This window comes from Thermobia domestica, chromosome 17 (genome assembly GCF_964235325.1).
Source record: "Thermobia domestica chromosome 17, izTheDome1.hap1.1, whole genome shotgun sequence".
Lineage (NCBI taxonomy): Eukaryota > Metazoa > Arthropoda > Insecta > Zygentoma > Lepismatidae > Thermobia > Thermobia domestica.
In genome coordinates this window covers 48,238,614-48,248,435 of record NC_137470.1, presented here as the reverse complement: position 1 = coordinate 48,248,435, position 9,822 = coordinate 48,238,614, and positions in this window count along the sequence as shown.

The window sequence follows — 9,822 nt, the reverse complement described above, 5'->3', positions numbered from 1 at the left end:
TGGTCAAAGTTGAGCGTCCTGGATAAAAACCATATTGAAAAGGTGAAATATAGGATTTGGCATCCGAGAAAATTCTATTAAATAAAATTTGTTCGAACATTTTTGAAGGAACTGAAATTAGGGCACTAGGTCTATAATTTTCAATATTCTTAGAGTTTCCTGTTTTTAATATCGGTGTTATTTTACTCAGCTTCCATTTGTCCGGAAAGGATTGAGTTTTAAAACTTAAATTGAATATCAAATATAGTGGAACTAATAAAGGTTCAGCACAACCTTTAAATATATATGTGGGAAGTTCATCTGGGCCACTACTTATGCTAGATTTTAATTGCTTTATTGATTGCTGAATTTCATTTTTAGAAATATGTGTTATTGCTAAACTATATCTTATAACTGATTCATAATTTTCATTCAAAGTATATGTAGGTGGACTAGGATCATAAACACTGCCAATATACTTAGCGAACCCATTAGCAATTTCTTGAAGCGAATTTAATGAATCATCCCTGTATTGCATTACAGAAATATTATATTTTTTTTCTTTTACTATTCAATAAATTCCATTTTTTTTAGGATCATGTTTGATTATTTCTTCATAAGATTTAATGTAGTTATTATACGCAGTTTTTATGATTTTTTTCCGAATGTCTACGAAATTCATTATATTGTTCGTCATGATAATTTGAAGTTTTTCTGCGTCTCCTATGATATTCTTTTCTTTTTAGAACATTAATTATTTCATTATCGAACCAGGGTGGAAATTTTCTTCTATTTCTATTGTTAAACTTGGGTAAATGTGTTTCAATAATTTTATATGCTGTGTCATAGAAAATATCTAAAGCGTCATTTATATTCCTAACGTTTCTTAAGTCATTCCATGTTTGATTCTTTAAGTCTCTATATATACCACAAAAATCTGCCTTACGATGATTATAATAAGAAGAGACGTCACATCTCTTTCGGGTATCCATATAATTACATGGAATATTAAGTACCAACGGTGGGTGATGTATATCAACTGATGCCAGAGGTGAGGTACATAACTGAACTTTAATTACATCATCACGGCCGCATAAAACCAAATCAAGTGTTCTGTGATTAACATTTAAGACATTATTCACATTTGTTAACCCTAACAATGATATAAAATTATTAATTCCTGTGATGAAAATATCATTTGCATTCCAATTTGTCACAGTACCGATAAGTGATGGTATGTTAAAGTCACCTATAATTAATAATTTATCATTATATTTGACAAATAAATACTTTATTTTTGAATACAACTCTCGATAAGTGTCAAAACTTGTACCAGGAGGTATATAAAGCACAATAACCATTATCCTAATAGCTCGTATTACAATTCGTGTACAAACAATATGAATGCCATCGATACTAGTATCAATAGAATAACTATTATATTTGTCTTTAATGGCTAAGATCCTCCTTCTCTAGTTCCCAACCTATCCTGTCTATAGATTATATATCTGTTATCTAATATTTCATTGTCATAAACATTACTGGTAAGCCAAGTTTATATATATATATATATATATATATATATATATATATATATATATATATATATATATATATATATATATATATTAAATTGAGCTTAGATTGTAATAGTATGCAATGAAATAACACTTGAAATATGGATGCCAATGATTTATTTTTTATTAAAATACTTAAACTAAAAATGGACTTGAGATGTTTTTCAATTCAGATCATCATTTATTTCTCTAATAGCTATCTTGCACTGTTTATTGAAAGTACGTTGAGAAAACATTAAAAAATATTTTTCATAACCTAATCCTTTTATTATATACCTACACAATGTACTCAGTGAGATTCAGGATATCGAGTTATATGTCTTTCGTTGACTGTGTTTGTATGATGCAGAAAACGTAACGCACCACAAACGAGAGTATCAACAGAATCCACTGCAGCTTACAGTGAAAATCCCAACTCTAAATTGAAACCACAATGCGTTTTTTCTCTTATTTTTTAAGTTTTTATTTATTTATACTTTTTTTAGTAAGAATGTTTCCTTGTTGCTCAAGTCGTGTTATCTACGAATGAACAAAAAGAAAGAAAGAAAGAAAGAAAGAAAATAAAAACAAAAATGTTCGGAATCCAGAAATCCAGGATAGAACACAACTGTGCCCTCCACCGACACATTCTTTTCTTTTTTAACAAACTACAACAGCTGTGAAAGAGTATCCTGTGCAATCGATTTCAGTATAGACAGGGAGATCAAGCATGTTGCATCGCTTTCTGGGGGAAAACTTTTAAAGAACGAGTTAGTAGGTTACAGAACTTTTACGTAGCTAAATGAAAGTATTCAGTTGTCAGTCGGGAACCTAGAAGACCTAACAAAAGATAAAAGTCTCTAGAAAGAGTGGAAATACTGGAAAAAAATTAACTAAGAGGTGGTTTATAGAGGCGATAGCTGGTGACTATATTGAGATATACTTTCCCCATTTCTTTGAAATGATATATAAAAAAGTTTCATTCTTGTCGGCATAATACAACACATTAATTCTGAGCCTTTTATTCCATTACGGACAAGCAAGACAGAGAAAATACTACAAGAATATACATGGTGTTCCAAAATGGTCTTTCCAACTTTGATCACGTATAAGTCAGACAAGGGAATATACAGAAAGGAATATACAGGCATAATGTTCACACCCTAAAAGTTTTCTTCTATACCAAGACTTCCAACAAATCTATTTTCTCTAATTTCCTTTACTTCTGTTTTTGCAGCTGAGGCTTTTATGTAAATGGTCACCCACCAGGAAATGGCACAGTGTGTGAAACAGTGGATATAGACCAACTTTTCCAACCTTTTCCGCACTACGACCTCCTTTATAGTCTGCAACATACGTAAAGACCCCTTGCGATATATTCAGGAGTTTGTTTGTGTGTCTGTATACCTGTCTGTCTGTGTGTCTGCGTGCGGCCTGGGGACCAGACGAGTGGACCAAGAGTTAACCAAATTTTCGTCATGGATACCTTGGTCCAGACTCCAGACCAAGACCAAGCGCTTTTTTAAAATTCGAATCAGGGGGGCCTCAGGGGGGCGTTTATCGGAACATGTAAAAGTAGTAGAAAATGACAGGTATTTGTGTCAAATTCACAGCTTTCACGGTCGCTGAGATCAATGGGTAAAATTCCGATCGCATTAACTTCTAAATTGACCCCATTCAGCTCCGGGACGGGGGTCACCTTGGGGATACCAAGACATGTAAAAATAATCCAAAATGACCGATATTAGTGCCAAATTCATACTTTTCGCGGTCGCTGAGATGAATGGTGATACTCCATCAGGCCTTGACTTTCAAATATAATCCACATCGGCTGGGGGCCAGAGGCACTTTTCTTTTAAATTCGAACCAGAGGGTTTCAGGTAGCGTTTACCGGGATATGTAAAATAGTAGAAAATGATCGATATCTTTTTCCTTTCCTTGTTCAGTTTGTTTACATAGATAATTTGTCTGTCCCATGCAAAGAATAGGTATTTCAGATAGTATATAATATATGGGTGTGGCTGTGAGGTTTTTTTTATAACAAACCTCTTAATGAAAAAGAAAAGACAACATTAACTTTTCCATGTACTTAAGCGTCACATACAAACTTTATGCCTTTTTCTCTCATAACTCTGGTAGGCGGACGTGATCTCCTTTTGCTCTGAACGTTTTATATAAGGGTGTCTCACAAGGAAGTGGCAATACTTCGACAAATGGTAGTATTGGTGATCCTAAGCATGAAAGTTCATATGATCAAGGGTTCTATTGTAAACGGTTTGAGAGCTAAAGATTATGAAACATTTTTTACTATATGTTGTTTGTTGCTCAACCTGTAGTTATTCTACAGAGGGTATTCAAAAGGTGGTAGAATGGCGTCTGCAACGAAATGTGTCCTATGAAAACCGTGTCTTTGGTATTTGGAAGAGCAGTAATTGGGGGAAATTTGGGAAAGTTAAGATTATTTATGGCAATTGGACGGTAACACTGATTTAGAGATTCGAGACCTAGTGCAGTACGCAAAGTCAACTTGATTCAGATGATGTGACCTACTTAAACTTGGAATTAAATGTCATCGGGAAAGCGGGAATGCCACCAATCACTTTAATGACCCCCAAAACAATGGATACGATACTATTTTTTATTAGCTTTACATGTCACCTGCTTCCCTCCCCTAAGGATGCTATAGGTGTCTTACCCTCAATGTACTTGTTTCCAGACTTAGATATTGTAAGACGTGTACCAAATTTGGGAAATTGCTCCAAATGTTCCACAGTTATGCAGGATCATTTGTAAATTTATGTAATACTATACTATATAGTTTTCTCGATTAATTAATCATCCCCTTAACGTATATCAAGTCCGACCTTCTAGACTTGTTACTTCCTAGTTTTTTTCTGTGTATGAAATGTCAGCTTAATCGGCTGAGTACTTTCCTGCTGCAGCGAAGCAATTGCTACAGTCGACATTCGTTGGGACGATTCTCGAATGAATTGCAGTCGAATAAATGAAATATAAATAATACATGTCTGAAATAAAACAAACGTAAATATTAAATATGTTTAGTTGTGACTAAAACTAGGAAAAAAGTAAAATAAAAACATGCTTTCTTTCAAAATAAAAAGATGATCGTATTTTAAAAAATAGATATGTTTTCAAGAAAATTTTATTTAAAGAAAATATATTTATGCTTGGGCAGTGGTGTGAATAGATTTTGTTTCGAGGGGTGTTAGGCTCAACACACGAATAAGCAAGCAGGGGAAGGAGGGTAATATAAGCGAAAGTCTGAAATGACGCTACTGCAGACACACGTTGAATATTTGCAATCTTATTTCAACTTAACTGACTTCATTTTAGAAAAAAAAAAATGGAAATATTCAGTTTTGTTTTTGTGTGTTTTTACCAGAAAGAAAATGCTGAGAAAAGTTGGAGATGAAATATACTGATTGCAGTTTTAATAGCAAGAATTTTAGACTGGTGAATCTTATGTGATACGATAAAAATAATTAGCAACGAATCAAACCTCTTATTCTGTTATAGAAAAAAACGAAGCATCCTCTTACCCTGCATAATATCCCGGACTACTTATCCCCCCTTCTTGATTTTCTTTAATTTAAACCGCATATACCTTCCTTTATAACTAAACGATGTAAATATTCCTTTGCCATAATAACTAAAGTCCCGTATTGTTGTTATCCTTGAAAATTGGTGTGGAATACTACTTTCGCTTATCAGCTCATTTTAGTTTTGGTGTTACTGACGACGGTCGACTTGAATCACAACTAACAATGGTCGAAATATGACATGAGAAACGAAAGAAAGAAACAACTAAGAAAAATAAACAGAAGAGTAGAATGGACGAAAGAAAAAAAATAAAAAGAACGCAGCTCTTACATGGAATGAAATTCGACAAACACAGTATTATTTATTACTTATTTATTTATTAAATAGAACAGAACAGGATAGATCCCAATTACAGTGTTCGGACTATACATAATTCTTACTACAGTAAAAGTATAATATTCCCAATAATGTGTTGACTATCAATATCAGTTGTTTACTTATTTGGCGTATTGCTTCATTATACCTATAACATCTCTCTTAAATGTTCGGATGTTGTTTGTATACTCCTGTCCAAAATAATTGTCGCATATCTATAACTGACTTCTTGTAAGAATATAATTTGATAGTGATGTTACAGGACACTTTTAATACTGATACTCTGTGTATAAATCGAGAAATGTATATTTGTGGTAAATTTCATGGGAAAATGATTATAAATAAGAAAATTAGAATGAGTAAAACAAACTGTTGCTAAATGGAGAATAAAGTTTTATTTTCGTTTTATTGTTCTTATTTACTGTTCTTTTGACATGAAATGCGCCACATACATATCTTCGTTGATTATACGCATACTAACATTGTAAGAAATACCGGGCGAATTCGTTATCAAATTATATTCCTAGAACAACATCTTTATAGACATGCGACAATAATTTTGGACATGAGTGTACATACATCAATTTTTGGACATAATTTGACTGTGTTATTGTAGACAGCGCTGATTCTTATGATCGGTGACTTAGTCATTATGTTAGTGCGTGACTATAGATACTAAATAAATTATGATTCATGTTCCGTTTTTTCGTCGACGGAACTGATATATTTAAACTGAATACAATTTCTGGAGAATCGACTTTCGAATGCAAAATATTATATGTTCTTATGCTTTCTGAACAAAGAGCATAAGAAAATGGAAAGTTAATGAAATTCTTAGAAATGTAAGAAAGATTACTGTTGTATGAACCCGTGAAATGCGAAAAGTTAACAAAAATATTTCGGTCGGGGGGAGGGCTTGACCTCGATATCCTCCTAAATACGCCACTGACGGAAGCTAACAAATATGGAATTATGCACATCAAACACAAGCGCTGAAGGTCACGCGGTATTTCGTAAGCTGTTATAGGTCCAAACTCCATCACAATGAACCTGAAAAACCTGTATGTAATTTTAATTTGACGATGACTGTACAGGGATCGTGCAAACTGCAGAGAGCCATGATATTTTACAATATTGTTTGCAAATCCTTCCATTGCAAAATAACTAGAAATTATCTTCAACTTATCTTCAATTGTATCTTACTCTTAAAAGAAATGTAACAAACAACTTTCTCACTTACCTGAAGATAGAAACAAGGAAAAAAGGGAAACAAAATAAGTTTTCCTGTTTTTTCACTCTATAGCCTCAATCAAGTTCTTTAACAAAGAAAAGTTAAAAAAGCAACAGATGAAAACTGTTATGGCAGTATTCAAATTCCATTAGGGGACAAAAGCAAAATCCCGGGAAATTACCTTGCGTCATCAGTTCTTACACTGTGCTTTCTGTATTACTTCGTTATTCTTTAAAATAATATCTATGTGCTCTTTTGAACTGTTTATTTAGTTTCAAAAGATATTAACTAGTTACTGCCCCAAGAATATCACAAAAAATCATATTGATTTCTTCTAGAATAACGAAAGATTAAAAAAATGAAAAAGGAAGACAACGCAACCCAGGAATATATATATATATATATATATATATATATATATATATATATATATATATATATATATATATATATATATATATATATATATATATATATATATATATATATATATATATATATATATATATATATATTATATATATATAATATATTATATATATTAAATAACGTGTTTGTTGATCTGTCTTAACACAAAAGTGGATCTCCGATTTTATTAAAATTTCTCCCTGAATTGAAGCTATAGAGCGATTAAGCCATTCTGTCTCCAATTTTAAAGTCGGGTATATGTGGTGAGGTCCTAATTAGGGTACCCAGAATGGTTTAACCATTCTTTCAATACTTTCAGCCCCTTGAAACTACTCGTATCAGTTCTTTCTTAAGATAAATTAGGATATTATCAAAATAAATTGTAGGAAATTTGGATTTCCAATTTCCGTATAGTATGGTATTTATGTTACTCTGGTTTTTTTCTTTCTTTTCCTCTTATCTTTTTTAAAAGGACTAGTGTTAGTAAAAATATGTTTTGATTGTAATGGTATAATATATTGACAACAAATGTAGATATCTTGTACAAATCTTCCAGCACTGGTCTAAATTCTGTAGCATCTCTTTTGTATAATAAATAAATAATAAATATACAGGGTGGGCGGGAATTAACTTTCTATATTAAAAAAAAAATATTAATCAATTTTCATAAAACACCAAAGCATTTTGTTGTTTACAATCATAAAATTGAGGAGTTTGATGTAATAAAAGCGTAAGCAAGTTTACGCCCTTTTTGCATCAAACGTATTTGTGGGTTTGGCCGTCCTTGTTTACCCCTCCTAGTAGCACTTCATTTCAATATCGGAATAAAATGTTGCATATTACATTGTTTTATGTAAGAAAAAAAATCTACTTAAACTTTCAACATCGTTTTTCTCCAACTGCATGTAGCATACTTACGTCCTAATTGCATCAAACTCCTCAATTGTTATGCATCGTAAAACTTCAAACATCACCATTACCCACCAGTTTTTGTGAACGGATGGGAATATTTGCGACAGACTTCTGCATATAATCCAGCGTTACATTGCAATCAGTTAATGAATCCACCCTTCCAGTTCAACCGAAGTTTTTGATTTAGTGTGCTAAACATCGTCTTTTGTCCATACACATAGATAAAAGTCCCAGAGTAAAAGTCTCAGGTCTGAACTCCTTACTGACCATTCCAGCGGAGCATCACGTCCCAATGTTTTTTAAGTCATATTCTTCTATCCATGCTTTTGTTTTTATTCATGCTTTTCTATCCATGCTTTTTTTTTTAGACATGCTTTTCATTTTTGTCATGCTTTTCTATCTATGCTTTAACTTTTACTCATTGTTTTCTTTCTATGCTTTTCTTTTTAGCCATGTTTGCTTATCTATGCTTTTCGTTTTACTCACGCTTTTCTCTCTATGCTTATCTCTTTAGTCGTGCTTTTCTGTCTATGCTTTTCTTTTTAGTCATGCATTTCTATCCATTTTTCTTTATAGTTATGCTTTTCTATTCATGTTTTTTTTTCTTTTTTTTAGTCATGGTTCTTTATTGATGTTTTTCTTTTATTCACTCTTTTTCATCCATGCTTTCCTTTCAATTCATGCTTTTCCATCCACGCTTTCCTTTCAATTCATGCTTTTCTATCCATGCTTTCCTTTATATTCATGCTGTTCTATCAATGCTTTTCTCTTTAGTCGTGATTTTCTATCCATGCTTTTGTTTTTACTCATGTTTTTTTATCTATGGTTTTCTTTTTAGTTATACCTTTCTATCTATGATTTTCTTTTTACTCATGCTTTTCATTCCACGCTTTTCTTTAAGTCATAATTTTCTTCAATGGTTTCCTGTTAAGTCATGTTTTCCTATCCATGCTTTTATTTTTACTCATGCTTTTCTTTCTATGTTTGTCTTTTTAGTCAAGCTTTTCTATTCATATTCTTTTTCTTTTAGCCATGATTTTCTATCCCTGCTTTTCTTTCTGGCAATGCTGTTTTATCCACGCTCTTCTTTTCAGTCATACTTAAACATAATTTTCTTTTAAGAGTAATTTTGTTGAAAACAGAATTGCTTCCTAGTTTTCAGTACGATTTGTGTTGGTTTATATGTTAATTTTAAAAAAGTGGATGTTTATTCTTATTTTGTTTTGTTTTGAAGAAAATATATTTGTAATATTGTTATTTCATATTATTTTGTACTTTTTGTCATAATTAACTGCATTTTCTATCGTTTCACGATTTCACTTGTATCCTTTGCTACATGCTTGACCGAGACTCGGTATTAGCAATATTATGCTATATAATCCACCTGAGAAAGTCATTCAAAAATTGCACATAGTATATATATATATATATATATATATATATATATATATATATATATATATATATATATATATATATATATATATATATATATATATATGTATGAATGTATGTATGTATAGAAGTGAGTCGCTCAGAGCACAAAGGTTCAATTTAAGTGCACCTTTCGTTATTATAGACATATTTCAAATTTAACATGTTTATACCTAATACTTCTTTTATCCGTTATTAAAGCGTTCATTCCCAAATATTGTGAATAACTCTTATAATGTAAAAAAAAATCATTTTTCCATGTGTTTAAACGAAGTGTACAAATTTTATATTTCATTTATTTCAGAACTTTGGTAACTGGACATTATTATCATGTATCCTGAACACTCCATATACGTTCTATATAAA